Genomic DNA, 16414 nt, shown 5'->3' on the forward strand with positions numbered 1-16414 from the left:
TAATCATGGTTATCTTATATTTACTGTTGGGGCAGGAAAAGTTATCTCTGTCATCGTTTCGTGTACGAGTGTTTCTCTGGAGAGATCAAAAACGGTCTTGTGATCGATCATATTGACGTAAAGAAACTTAATAATAATTTATCTAACCTGCAAGCTATCACACAAAGCCAAAATGTTGCACGTGGGGGTGCTGGGGGGAAGAGAGAGCCTAGGGTAGTTAAATCTTTCAATGGAGAGACCGGCGAAGAGATAGTTTTTCAGTCAATAACCGCGGCTGGCAAACATTTCGGTATTAACACCACTGCGGTACGATATGTTGCAGAAAATATAACCAAATCGGCCTTTTCTACTCGCATAATGCCTGGATTTCATTCTCTTATATTCCATTGCTGTTAGATACTGATAACGGAGATAACTCCGCAGCGATTGTGTAAAAGTCAATGATGGAATTATCTCCCCCCTTGATTTTATCAAGGTGATTTCATCAAGTAGATTGCGCAACAGCCGCTCATCATAGCTACTGTTTGTTTTGGTCTAAAATATTTTTCTTTTAAATATACGGTATATATAATAATATGAATTACGAAAATATCAATGATGTAATTGTTGCTATTAAAAAATTAGAAGAAAACGGAATTAATATATCTGATGAATTAAATCCTGAAAAAATCGTGTCTGATTTTGAAACACTGCATGTGGCTAAATGCGAAGGGGTGTATATTTTGCCGGCTCAGTACAGATTTATAAAGAAAATTCAAACTGTTATGCATAAATCACTAGCTGCAGTAGAAGAAGCACAAATAGATGAATTTGTTTCGTTGTCTCGTGCAATTGAAAAAATTAGATCAGCATTATCTCAAGAATACGAATCCAAAAAAAATAGTTAATACTCGCGTAAGGCAACTAAAAAAAATTATGTCAGATTGTGAAACGATCGAGAGTTAGATCCCTTGAAGAAATCAAGCTGATTGGGAAATGGAAGTCAAATACGTGGAAATGAAATCGAAAGTAAAAAAAAAATATTTTTTACCTGCATCAATCTGATACAGATAATATTTTTTACCTGCATCAATCTGATACAGATAATATTTTTTTTACTTATATCAATCTGATACAGATAAAAAATTTTTACCTGCATCAATCTGATGAGTTATTTTCACTTATATCATTCTGATGAGTTATTTTTTTTTTTTTTTTACTTGTATCAATCTGATGAGTTAAATAATATTTTCTTAAGCCGATCAAATTTAATGCAGGAATGTGAATAATTTAAAATCTGGTTTCTGTCACGTGTGATCATAGAAATACGTTTTTGCCGCAGTTCATCTAACTGTCCCTGCGTTAATAAAAATTTTCATTAACGAATACATCAGTAACTAAATCAACTGTGCTGACCAGGGACTGCATAAACACCTCTTTGATGTAGTTTTCAAGTGCTTGTTTGTCGTGTATGAAAACCTTCACGTGCTGGTACATTATGTAATGCTCGTAAGGTCTAATCGGAAATCATAAGAATAAAAGTCTTAAGACAAAATCCTTAGGATAAAAGTCTTAAGACAAAATCCTTAGGATGAGATCCTTAGGATAAAAGTCTTAAGACTTTACAAGTAAATTAATATTAACTATTTCATTCCTTAAATCCAGAAAGTGGCCTGATTGGTCTGTCAGTTTGAAATTTATTTTTGATAACAGCGGATTATGACACCTTAAATAAACCGGATTGATCGGCTCTTGCACAATCAGATGTCCAGGTGGTTCTTTCGGGGTGAATGAATAAAGAACAAATCCTTGCTGGGCTTGATTTGATACTGTCGTGTCCGTGCTGTAGCTGCCGTCAATGACATCACACACAAGACTGACCGCGACCACAGGGGTTATATTTACGATTTCCGGGGATACATGTCTTTCTGTTCCTTCTGGGTCATTGTTGTGCCGGAGAATAGTTGCTGGTGGCAGTGTTTTTCTCCATTCTGCGAGTATATCAGGAAAGAACTCATCAATGCTTTTGGTGGTGGATTTTCTTAATTCGGCTGCGTTATACCCGGGGAGTTTAAAATTCGGTAGGGTAGCTTCTTTTAAGGAATATGCAGTTAAAATTGTTGCTTATGTTTTGTCATCAACATGATCGATTATCACCTGAATTAATCGCTGGTTAAAATGTTCCATATCAAATACAATCTGATTTAATATCTCAATTTGTTTAATGATTTCGCTGCGTGAACTTGTTATATCGAATAGATGCTCCTGAAAACTTTGTTGCAGTCGCTGCAGTTGTGTTTCATGATCTTGATTAGCAACTCTAAAGTATCGATCGATCACATTCAGGTTAATATTAGAATATATTTCTTTTCCCTGCCGATCGTATTCATAAGCAAAAAACCATTGGAATCCAGAACCGCAAAATTCAAATACACTACCTAACGTTCCCTGTTGTAAAAAATGTAAAACCCACTCGTAGTTTGGTAAAATTCCTGTCGGTGGAATGTTGCCAGGGATATGTTGTGAAAATCTCAAATTTTGCAGCACTAAACACAGAAAACCTATACACTCCAGTGGCTGTTGCGGTGTATTTGATAGTATTATTTTGTTTAGACCATGTTGCAAATCCAGATGATACAGTGTATACTATGTTGTTAAAATGCCCGGGAGTAACTCCAGGTGGGATTTTAATCGAATTGGTTTTGTTAACGATATCAGGAATCCCACTTACGATATCTTGCTGTGTTTGTTTGATCGTGTCAATGTTGGTTTTGATATTAGAAAGATTTATGTCAACGGTGAGTGGATCACCAAAGAAATCTTCTGCGGTTTCATTAATTTTTTGAAAGTTTCTACGAAGTCTTGAAAACGCGTTTACGGCCCGCAGCGTGGATAGTTTACTGTCTACGGTGTCAATATATTTTTTTGTTGCCGCGTCCTAGTCAGATGTTGGATCCGCTGACACCAGTATTTCGTCTCCGTTCATGTTGAGTTCACCCGTCATTGTGTCACCAGTGTTTTTTTAAACGATTTGATAATAACGCTCCTAGGGTTGCGAAATGCGCGTCACCATATTGTTTGTTTGAGGCATCTTCCGGGATGTTGGATCTCTTAACACTGTTATCTTGTTTCCGTTCATGCTGAGTTCACCTGTCATTATATCACCGGTATTTTTTAAGCGATTAGCAACGCATTTTGCAATTTCATTCCTGATGGTTATAATCGATTGACTTGAATCTCTAATGTTTCCATTGTCAGTGAACACAGGAATGTTGTCCGGGACAGCTCCAAGAACCCTACGAACTATGTCATTCCATTTGATATCGCTGGTTTTTAATTTTCCGTATCGGTCCTGAAATATAACAATCTCATCTGGGTCTATCCCGGATAACGTTAAAAGATTGTCGATTTCATCTTTGGTCGCATATTTTGATAAATCTACATCACCGAGGTTTCTTTTGTCTTTGCTTCGATGAGAGATCTTCCGTAAATATCTACCATTATTCTTTAAGGATTGTTTAAAATGTTAAATCGGCCCGCGGTATACTCGTGCACGACTTTGTGAGGCGGTTTGGTTAATTTTGATATCACGTCAAGCACATTAATTACTTCACGGCCACATATTGGTGGATCGGTTAGTGTTTGTGTTGGTAGCGTTGAGTACCATACTGGAATGGGAATGCTTCGTGCGTACTTGAGGAATTCTACTGGCGGTGCTAACCAATACGAATCGAAATAGATAATTCCACGTGGATCGATTGCGTAAGCAACCCAGTGAGTTCCAGGGCGTTCGCTGTTATCGAGATTAATAATTCAGTTTCTGGATTATTCGATTGTTGTGGTAATTGATCTCGCATAAAAACACCTCTGAATTTTTTTATTTTAAGTTGTTTAGCAGCATCGAGCAAATCAAAATTTGACATCGGTGCGAGACGCTTTGCGTCTCTTAAAACCGTTTTGGGTACCATGAAGGTGGAGTTCCTGGAAGTCTTAGACCCGCTCCTTTTTTGTATCCTTTTCCAGTTGCTTTCTTTAATGCCATTCCAGCAGCTGTTCCAACAGCACCTAACGCGGCTGCTTTTGCAACAGCTGGGGCAGCAGCAGCTATCAGCGCTGTTATTGCTGCGAGGAGCGGAAATATACCACCGGTTTTAACCATATCCTTGATAGCTTTTGGAGCGAAATCAAGTTGAACTCCGGTTTTTGCTTGCTTTGCTTTATTGAAATGTTTTAGTTGGGTTTTAGTTAGCGATAACTTGTTTGGACCACCGCTTGCGATTTGATCTTGTTTTAGTGTTATCGTTGCCCCACATGCGCTCGCGTTTTTTGATTGTAATTTTTTCGCCTGACCAGGAGTCAGAGTAACATTAACGTGACTATATGACATTTTATAATAAACGCGATTGATCTAATTGTCTACATGTTTTTGAAAACTACATGTTTTCTACGGGTGCATCAATGAATCTCATTCGGCTACTAATTCCTTCAAGTAACATTGCCTTGCTACTAAGTATGACTGCGATTGCTCTGTACACAGCGTCGGCACCAGCTGGCGGCTCATTAATATGAGCTCGAAAGTGTATATCAACAACAGATTGCTTGGATAAATCAAGATGCTTCAGCGGAAAGTAATAAATCGGATACAGATTTGTAAAATCCAGTTGTGATATTTGCAACCTAGTATCTATATTTGTGTTACGCGTCAGAAACGTCAACCAGCGATGGTATACACGTGCCACATGATTATGTGCGAATTTTAATGATATATCTTCGGATGGTTCTTGTTGTCCGTTTATCCTCAACGAAACATCGGTAACGTCGAATTGGTCAAATATCATGAGATCGTTTTTGATTACCTAATCGAATTTTATTTTGAAACGCAATAAAAATATATCGTGGCGCAGAAACACCCTGTTGTGATGCTATATGCCAAGTAAATAAACCCCTGACGTAACTTTCGATGGCGTCTGTGGTCACTGTTAACCACGATAGCAATGATTTGCCACCTTGATTCATAAATGAGAGTAATCGCGGTTCTTCTGTGACCGACGGAGTTAATATCGGCATCCACAGTGAAAGTTTTGTTATTTTTACTTGGCCAGCAAAAAGAGCATCAGCATTATCACCAGTATTATGAACAACACCAGCTCCTCGCCAAATTGCATGATTATCATCATTTTTTCTAAAAAGCACAATTGTGTGTCTGGCTCCAAAGAAAACCCTTCTAACATCCCTGCAAAATCCAAAGATGTGATTTAGTGGAATCGCGCATGAAAAACTGTTATTGCCTAATGACAACATTGCTCGGCGTGCTGCAAATCCTAATTTGTAAGTCCCGCTAACTTTTGTAACATTAAAAGCAGCACCTGGTTTAGCTATGACCTTAGTGGGGGCATCAGATGGCCGATCAGCTGCAGAACCTGCTGTTAATACCACTTCAGTATACTGAATATGGTCAGCGTTGTTGGAAACATCTTTAGCAAACATCATTGATGGACCAGCCGATCTTGTAAAGTCGTCAGAATATCTTGCAAGACCAATTATTGTTGTAGCAACATCATCATCATTCTGGATGGATTCGATATTTTTTTCATCAATCATGTAGGTGGTGCTACTAAACAATGCCATGATTCCGTTATTGACAAAACCAACTCGGGCATTAGCATCGTAGTTAGTACCATCCGCCTTTACAAGTTCACCTTCTACTTCAATAAACGCCTCACAAGGCAAGAAATATCTACTTGTATCATGAGCTTGAAGTTCAATACGCCCCCGTTGATCTGGTTTGACTGCATCTTAGGAATAAAATTGATAATCACGCACTGAGTAATCTCGCTCGACCGGCGCATCTATGTCAAATGCTGTGTCGGATATGCGTTTGAACATTTTATACTATTGCGTATTTTCAAATGGTGATTATCGTCGTCGCACACGAAGTCCGCTTCCTGCTATCAAATTCGCTGTTATATTTCTTTGTGCGTCAGATTCCTGATCTATTAACGCTGCTAGTTTCTGATTTTCAGCTTGATTTATCACCTTACTGACATCCGCGGACATAATTTCGGTGCTTAGTAATTTCACCGGTGGTGATTTTCGTCTTATTAACCGTGCTAGTCTTTCTTTGATTGCTGAGAGTGCCCTACTAGCAGCACTAACAATTGCACCAGGAGCTTTTTCGCCAACCACATTAATGGCTTTCATCGATAATTGTTTTGCAAGAGGACCAACTTTTGGTGCTAACCCCGCAAATAACCCCTGAACCACGTTGCCGAGTCCGTCTCCGTAAGTTGCTCTATAGATTGGTAATCGTGAGTTTACTGCTCTGATCTGCATGGGCGTATGTCTGTTATATATGACCATGTTATGTTATTTACTACTGTTTAATCGCTGTAATCATCAACGAGTTCTCGGTATATACTTGCATTCATGACACCACCTTGAAATAATCGCCTACAGATATCAGCGGCTTCATTAATTATTTCTGGTGAGTTATTTCCAGCTCGTTTTCCTCCTATGAGGACTTCTAACCGCGAAACTTCATTGAAAATATTATCAGGGCAGGGAATAAAACCACCTCCCAAACCCTTGCCAGATTTCGGTTCAGCATCTGGCTCAACATCAACCGGATACATTTCTTCCTCCACCGCTGCAACAATCGGAGAAAGTTGATCGGATGGGTCTGGCTGGTGTTTTGATTTCTTTTGTTTTTGTTCTCTTTCTTTTCGTTGCTGTTCTCGTTTTTCCTCTCTTTCTCTTTCTTTTTGTTCTCGTTTTTGTTCTTTTTCTTATCATTTTCGTTCTCTCTCTTTTTGTCTTTGTTCTCTTTCCTTTTGTTGTTGTTCTTTTTTTAACTCTCTTTGTTCTTTTAGTTCATGATGATAGGCGTTTACTCCTTCTGAATAAATTTTATATCAAGGTCTATAGGATTATTATCATCTCGATTTATTTTAAACACCCAATCGTTCCATGTACTACTATCTACTTTTTTAACATACTCGGGTTTTAAAAATCGATCTCTGGAATAATAATTTTTAGCAGCAAACTCACCAAACTTGAACTTATCCTGTCTAGTTTTCGATTTATATTTTTGAATTTCTCGTATACCTCCCTCAGTAAATTTTTCCCTAAAATCAATTCCTTTTTTTTTTTGGAGGATTCACCAACAGCGCTTTCAGATGTTTCTTTGGGTTGAGGCTGAGCTGCAGCTATTTTTCAGCAGTCTGTTTTAATACCTGAATTAAACTCTCTTCTTTTTCCCCTGGCTCTTTCTCAGGTCCCGTAATAGCAGTTAAGACTTTTCCAGTAACCGCAGTGACCGGCTTAAATAATTGCTCCGTTTCCGCTGCGTACTCAACTTGTGCTTCCTACCGCGATTGCACATTTTTTTTAAAAAGTCCTCCTTTACAGGGATATATATCTTAAGTGCTTCTAATCGCTCTCTAGCTGGTCTAGCTGTGTAAGATTCCGAATGTACCATTATTTGGTATAGCAATTTTTAATTCATAGCAGCAGGGAGGGCGACGCTGTCAACGCGTCACCGAATAATAGCGCATTTTTCCTTCGACGCAACGAAGAAATAAAAAATCCATCAGCGATAATAGGTAAGCCAGTTTTTCATCGACGGAGTTGTCTTACGCTGGGTATCGCGGTTTTTTTATACGATTTTTGTGATCCCCCAGGAAGTCGTATTTTGGCGAAATACAGGTGAACCAATTAGAGGTTGTTCGCCCTCCCTGCTGCTCGGTATACAAATATTACAGATAGCACTTATTTTAGTAGTTCAGTTCAAAAGAATTGTTTTGTCTATGCTATAACAATGACTGCATACATTATCAACTGATGTCAGCAGTAAGACATATGAGAACATAGAAGAAGAGAAAAAAACGGGACTGTACCCTGGGGCAGTCTATGCGAATTTAACATGGTGGGACTCTCTGGGTACTAGATCTGAAAAGAATATGAACGGGAATGTAAAGGGAACTAAATAGGGGTGACGTAACGGTACTGGACACTATGGAAATAATGGCAACAATGTTGCAAGTGACTGACCTCAGTCGGGAGGAACAGTGTAGCAAGGGACTGACCTGAATACACGCCACTCTAGGGATAAATAGAGACATACATAGAGATGTGGTTAGAGACATAGAGACATAGACAAACATATTTATGGACATAAATCTAAATAAAAAGATCGATTAAAACAATTTGTAGGCAAGAGAGAATATGTAATCTTGTCGAGGCAATGGAGTGGCCAGGAAAAGAGCCTTTGCTTTTTTTATTTTTTTGTTACCACTATTCAGTTAACATAGTGTGCATCGCACGGATCTTCCTCTCTTCCGCTGGACCTCTGGATTGTAGATATAGCCTCGCTTCAGACAGCCTTGCCTCTCCACACAGATCCTTTGTTTCCAGAGAGCCGTCTCTGTGATCGTAGCAATTGCCCATGATAATTTGACATGCATGGGATAGTCCGGGTTGAACAGCATCGACGATATGAGGGTAGACGATTCTACGTTGGTCAACATCTTGTGACGGGAACAGGTGAATGGAATGAGGTGAACAATGGATATTTATAGTGGAAGAGCGGATCGACACGGATTGAGTTCTTTCACCAATCCTAATTCAGTCACAGTGTAATACTTCGTTGCCCAATATATGCCTTACAACTAATAAATATTGGAGTCTGTCTTCCAATCCGAAGAGAGCTGTCTGTGACGTCACATTCCCTATATAGGCGCGCTTGCGTCTGTGTGCAGTGAATCAATGCGACAGGGTTAGAACATAACGGAACTACAAAGACAATAAATTGGGATGCACTGGCTGTGGAGACGAGGAGCGATGGCATAGCAGCGGCTACCAACGGAAACAAAATCCTACATCCAGAAGAGACCGATTTTAATTGGGATTTTCTCTCTTCACAAGAATTCGTCCCGGTACCAGTACCTTCACCTCTACCTCCTTCCTTGCCGTACGTCGATGATTTTAAACAGAGGCAGAAAGAAGAACTGGAGTAATTGTTTTGCAACAGCAGAAAGAAGCAGAACAAGCCTTTCTTATTCAACAGCAACAGCAAGAAGAAGAGGCAAGAAGAAAACGACAGGAATAAGCAGATAAGAAACAAGGTCTGGGAGAGAAGGAGGACAGTGAAAGTTAGACGGGGACGATACTCTTAGATATTTTGACAGAGTTAAGGAGTCTGAAACAAATGTATTAGACTTCTTTAATGCGACCCAAGAGAAAACGACATTCCCGATCCAAACACTCCAATCCCGTACACACTCCCGCTACTCTTTAGATACAAACACTAGTGATTTCTACAAAATTATCGACAGTAGCAGGTCCAAAAGTAGTTCTTGGCCGTGGCAAAGGGATAAGGCAGTTAAAACTCATTACTTCCCGTTCCTGAGTTAGTTTTTTATATATAAAAAAACACCTAACGGTACTTTTCTGGGCCATCCACCTCTCTCGAAAAGAAACTATTTAATGTTTGCCAAAATAAAATAAAATTCATATCCCCTTTTTCTCCCCAAAACCAAAAGTTTTTCTTTCTGATATGTTCTTTGTAACAATTTACAGTCCAATTTCACATAACATTACTTGAAAAAGTTCAAAGGCTTCTTCGTCTTTTCACTCTCTCCTTTTAATGTGCTTATTCAGTGTCACGGGTTTTTCCTCTTCTTCCTTACTTTCGTTATGCTTCTTTTCTTCTCTATCTGGACGTGTCTTGGTTCTTCCTACATCGAGAAAGGGTACCTCTTCTTCCTGGAATCGCTTTCCTCCTCCTGCTCCGGTTGTTTCTCCTTTTTCGTAGGGCAGTCTGAAGACCAACGTCCTTTCTCTTGACAATGATAGCAGTTATCTTGAACTTTGTATCTCTTAATACCTGTTTTGCTTTGACGTTGTTGACATTCCGAAGACCAATGCCCTTTCTTCTGACATATAGCAAGTATCTTGACTTTTATTTCGAAAGGAGGGGGAGTAGTCAGTCAGTTTCTGTGAAGAAAACCTTCGTATGACACCTCGCAAAGCTCTGGTCAGATGTTCGATCTGTGTTGGCCATTCCATCTTTCTGGTAGGATTGAGAGTGAAATGAATACTCTAAGGGAAGACACTGACCATTTTACAGGAAGACACTGACCGTACATTGATATACAAGGGACCATGACGTTTGAGCTGTAGTTATATAACATTTTGCAATCAAGATGAAACGATCGCTTCTTTTAATGAAGAAAGTAAAAGCAATTAAGATGCAGAAACGTGATCTATCGCGTGGCGCAGTAGCTGTAGTCTTGGTTCAAATCCATGCCATCGATTTTCAAGATGACATGAGTGAGCCAGACTCCAGACCCAAAACGTCTGCATCAAAAACCAAAGTCCACCACCAGTAACACCTGAAAACTACTACCACATTACAGAGACGGACAAACGCTCCTCTAGAAAATGTATACCAATGGCTACGCGTACACGGTGAAGTTTAAAGATTTCAAGTCAGGCGTACCGATGGGGAAATCAGAGGGGTTCATCACCGATTTGTGGGATTATTTGTTAACTACACTGAAACGGCAATATCGTGCGAACGAAGACGATCACTTGACACTTTCCATTTATCACAACAGTATGAAGTACCCCGTCTGGATCGAGTTTAGCAACCCAGCAGAATTGAAACCATCAAAGGTCATCGACAAAGATTCAACACGTTCAGCAGTCCAAGGACAAATTTCACATCACTGATGGAAAAACGACACTGTGCATGGCCCACCTTTCCCTTCTCAATGGGTCCGGTCGCAAAAAGATGTTATTGGTCGAAGACACTCACAGCATCAAGCGCAGCATCGTCCAAATTAATGACCGTCAAGACCAGATGTGTTTAACCCGTGCCATCGTGATGGGACGAATGTATGCTGACAAGAACGACACGGCAGAATGGAAAAGAGCCTGGCAAACTATTCAAAAATCGAACCGTGTCAAACAAACAAGAGAAGCAGAACTGTTACAACATGCTGGCCTATCTAAAGACATACCCTATGGCATTCCTGAAATGCAAAAAGTACAAGACGTCTTGGCTCCACATTAATCCTTGAAAGTGTGAACTCACGAAGTCCGTGGACCTCTGTTGTTTGGAGGCAAATATTTCAAAGACGGAAAATACATTCACATCTATCATCACGATGAACATATCGAAGCCATTGCCATTATCACTACATTCCTGGGATACGGTTATTGCTGTGAGAAATGTGATTATCACTTAACAATAGAAAGCAACACAAGCATCATGCATCAAAATGTGAGGGATGTTTGACCTCTAAACCCTGTCTTCACGAAGAACAAGATCGAGTGCATTTCCTTACTTGTCAGCGAACTGTTTCAGCCAACCTGTTACCAACAACAGTTGAGGACGCAAGCTTCACAACAGGAAAGTGCTCGTCAACGCATGAGATTGTGTTATACTTGTGGACAAGCTATACATAGCAATAATGCCAAGGCACATATTTCTCCAGGAAAGAAACGATGTCACATTTGTCACCAAATCGTGGACTTGGAACACGAATGCTACATTCAAAAATACTAACCTCAACAAGAGGAGGAAGAAGATGACTACAAGAAGAAAGGCTATTTCATTTTCTCGATTTCAAATGCAGGCAAGAGACTGGCATTCACACTCCTAATTTCTGCGTAGCTCATCGAGCGTGCGAGATGTTCATCCAAGACCCTATCTTTAATCATTGCCCTCGCTGCAGCAAGATTCCTGGAGAACGTGAAAAAATCTTTCATGGACTTAACACGCTGGCCGATTAGGTCCGAATTATCGTGAAACCCAATCGACGAGACGATGAGCCACGAGGACATTGAATATTACGGAGATTGCCATCGCTATGCCACGGTGATGGCTCACATTTTCTCGGGATACGATGAACAGTTTATTTAGAGATACTATACTTAACAAAGTACTGAACGTCCTAAAGTGACTTTGAACGGAGCCAAACTCATCTACCTGCAACTGGGACAAGAACGATTTATAAATTAGATGAGTTACTTTGCTATGCCTTTGAGTCAAATGCCTAAAACGTCTGGAATGACAGAAATGACCAAAGGCTATTTTCCACACTTTGTCAATTCCGAAGCCAATCAAAACGCCGTTCTACCCCATTAGCCTGATGCTCACTACTACGACCCCGACAACATGCGCACCGAATACCACTCTCACGCCTCAGACCCCTTCGACGTTCAAGAAGAAATGTTGAAGTGTTTGTCGTTCCGACGTGGACATTTTACGGCGTTGCTGTGGGAAATTTCGAGAACTGTTCATGGAACACGGAGTGATCGATTCTTTGAAAGAAGCCTACACCATCGCCAAAGCGTGTTCCATAGTGTACCGCCAACGACTCATGCCCGAAAACACCATGGCTCTCGTAAGCCCTTAAAAAACGAACTTTGGAAAACGTCAGTACTAGGTCAAAGCTGTCTACATTACCTGTGTGACAAGGAAGACAAATGGATCCAACACACCCGAAAAAGAGGAGGCGAAAAGACCATCGGAACGTATTCGGTGGATGGCTGAGACTTAGAAAACCTTCAGATCGTGCACGAGTTTAACGGTTGCTTACTTCAACGTGACACTAAATATCAGTTTTTACAACGGATCATTGAAGACTTGTACCAGGCCACTTCTCAGCCGCGCTTGAAGTTAGAGCAACAAGGATACCAAGTGGTAGAAATGTGTGAACACGAGTACGATCACCGTTTGAAAACCGATCGCATCGTGGAAAGTTACAAGGTGGTGGAACCACTGAAGCCCAGGGACAGTTTGTACGGAGGACGGACGAGTGCTACCTGTTTTCTGTACCACGCCGACGAGAAGACAAGAGAAGAAATCAAATACTTGGACGTGTGTTCGCTGTATCCTTACGTGTGCAAATATCGTTACTTTTCTGCAGGGCACCCACAATTGCTGACGGAACACACTGACCTGGACAACATTCGACAATACGAAGGATTGATTAAATGTAAATTCTTGCCTCCCATGGACTTGTACCATCCCGTTTTACCTCACCATTCCCAAGGAAAACTGGTATTTCCTTTGTGCCTTACTTGTGTCGAAACGTGCAACCAATACCGACCTTCTCAGCACACCCAGGATGAACGCGCATTGAGGACAACGTACGTAAGCGTGGAATTTTTCAAAGCTCTGGATCTGGGATAACATTTGTTAGAAGTGTACGAAATTTACCACTTTCCCAAGACAGAGAAATACCACAAGGGCGACGAGAGTCAGAAAGGCATTTTCGCCTTTTTGAAACTGAAACAAGAAGACAGCTATCCTTTCTGTTACCACAACCCGGAAAGCCAAACGAAATTCAAAGAGAAATACTTGGAGCAGGAAGGCATCAATTTAGACCACGTGGAGAAAAAATGAAGGAAGGTGGTTGTTTGCCAAAGTGATGTTAAATTGCTTGTGCTGTAAAATGGCACAACGACACTGTTTACCCAATACTGAGTATTTGACAGAAACTTTCCGGTACTTCCAGATGATTCATGACAAAACCAAATACATGAAACAAGTGAACATCGTTCGTGAGGACTTGATATTAGTCCATTACGAAGAATAACTGGAATTTGTAGAAGCCGACGAATTTGTAAATGTCACCACTGCAGCCTACGTGACAGCCCATGCTCGCTTAAAATTGTATAAATCTCTAGAACTGTTAGGTGAACACGTCCTGTACCTTGACACAGACATTTGTATCAACATCGATCGCCTGTGTCAACGTCACTCTGACGTCGATGAAAACCGTTAAGGAACCTGAACGGACGAACACCCTGACGACAAGAGTCTAAGTTTTGTTAGTGGCGGTCCTAAAATTTACGGCTACGAATACCGTGACAAACAAAGAGAAGTGCATACGGAGTGTAAAGTGAAATTATTGACTCTCAATTATTGGACCAGTCGAGTGGTAGGTAAACTTTGGTGTACTGAAAGAGGCTTTGCAGTCTGGACAGGATAGAAACTTTAAAGCGACCACCTACTAACCGCACAAAATTGTACGTTTACTCACACACCAAAACGTCAGTTGGTCTTTGGAAAAAGTGTATCAAATCGTGTAACAGAAGCGAGTGCGCCTTCCCAACCACTTCACTTTACCGTACGGACACGTCGATATTGGTCAGCATATAAAAACGGTTAACGTTCAAGACCTATAGTTCATTGTAACTACCACGACCAAGCGAGAAAGATACAAACTTTTAAACAGACATCATTCAAATTCGATGTTTCTCAAGTGGAGTGCAATTCTGTGCATTGCGATGAGAGCGATGCGTTTCAGTGCCACATCATGGGAACTTTGTTATGACCACTTCAGCAGGACATTATGGGAACATTCCTATGACTACTACTACACCTACAATGGAAAGTGATGATGCCACTCGTTACAGAAAACCATATCTCTTTACTGGTTTTCATTGTGGATGTCATCCTTCACGTGAAACCATGCGTCTACCACCCTATGGATGTCATCCGAAAATAAGCAAACTCCTGCGGATTCCACCCTACCCTCATCAAAATGAGCCCGTGTAAGATCAATATTCCTTACCTGTGGCTTTGCGTGAATACTGCAATTTTGAAAGACGTTTTCAAACATTCAAAGGGAAATGGCCTAAATGTCTGGGGGTACGTACTCCCGAAGAATTAGACAGGGCCGGATTTTTCTACTTGGGCGAAGGGGATAAAGTCAAGTGCCTCAATTGCGGTATTTCACTTCATGAGTGGGAGCAGAAAGATTCGGCTTACATGGAACGTGCTGGATGGTCTCCAGATTGTCACTACCAACCTACAGTTGGGACAGCCTCAGTAATCTCTGGATGGATACTTTACAAAAGAACATTCGTGGTTTTCCTGTGCAGTTGAGAGAACTCTTTTACCGAGAGCGGGTCAAAAGAACAATTGCACCCGTTAGGTCACCTATCTTTAAACCACCGGTACCTGGATGCTATAAGAGGACTGATTCAGATGAAAGTGTTCAAGTGGTCAGACATTGTTAAACTGGACGTGGGTGAGAATGATTAATTTTTTGTGACTCATTCTTTTTATTACAAGGTAGACATACAGGAACCAATTCCAGAAGAAGAGTTAAAGGATTACCAAAATCTTTTACACGATGCAAACTTACAAGAAGAAACTTTTGAACGGAGTGTGATGTGCAAGTTAGTGACTTAACCATTTAGATTCGCCACTGGAGGACGATCATCTCTGTGCAGAAAGTACACTTATTGCCTCCGGCAAAAAGAGGTATAAAATCTGGCTACCATGCCACGACCTTTATCAGTGGTGATACAACATATTCCGTAGAAGGAAATCAATGAGAGTATTCAAACGGTGAAGGATTACCAATACTTATTACGAGAACTGTGTCCATTTAATTAGGTTCGACGTGTGGTCCACGTCTTAGTGACTTCCTTTCTATGATTCGTTTACCAGCCGATTCCTTGTGGGTTCAGTACAATCTATACTGTACCAAACAACAAAAGTGACGCTGTTTCCTTTAAATGAGCAAGAGAAACTCGTTCTGTTAAAAACTTTGCGCTTTCATTTACAAACTTCTCGACCGCTGTTTGAAGGAACGTTTCTTTGTGAAATTATAGTCACTCCTGGTGTTTACGAAGATGTGTGTATAGTTTCTGACTTACACTCTCACTGGAAAGATGTACGTGACTGGAAAAGTTGAGGTTTCGAGGCTTGGACAAAAGAAACGGCTTGCATTGCCCGAGATTTGTGTTACACATTCAAAGGAGAAAGTGAACTTAAAGTGTCCAGTAAAAAAGTAATTTTAAACCTGCGTTAGTGACGGGATCAGAAGAAAAAGAACTCGACACCGAGGATAATCACTTCCTTCAGGACAGGAATGTTATGGACATTCCAGAAAGACCATAACCCGACACAAAATTGTCAGTTTACCTCAAGTGCAACGATGGTTACAAAAACAAGCCACGTACACATTACACGCACCCATTCGACGAAAAATTTCCAGAAGTCGTACCCGAGAGAATGGCATCGATCATCAATGGCAAGCCGATTTAGCAGATGTTCCATATTTGGCCAACCACAATCGTGGCTTTAAATATTTGGTTTGTGTCATCGACGTCTTTTCTAAATTTGCCTGGGTCGTACCTTTGATTTCTAAATCGAACAGTGAGTCAGTGTCAGCCCTCAAACTGGTGTTGAAACCGAGTGGTTGTCACCCTCTTTGATGGCAAACCGACAAACACACCGAATTTCTGAAACAAGCTTTCCAAAAAGAATTGAATTAACAAGACATTCATTCATTCACCACTGAGAATTGAGAAACCAAAGTCAGCGTCGTGGAACGTTTTCAACGCACATTGAAAGAACGCATGTGGAAAATTATACTCATCAACTCACTCTGAAGTACATCGACGTCTT

The sequence above is a fragment of the Sinohyriopsis cumingii genome, chromosome 15, assembly GCF_028554795.1.
Source record: "Sinohyriopsis cumingii isolate HCF-2022 chromosome 15, ASM2855479v2, whole genome shotgun sequence".
NCBI classification, from domain to species: domain Eukaryota; kingdom Metazoa; phylum Mollusca; class Bivalvia; order Unionida; family Unionidae; genus Sinohyriopsis; species Sinohyriopsis cumingii.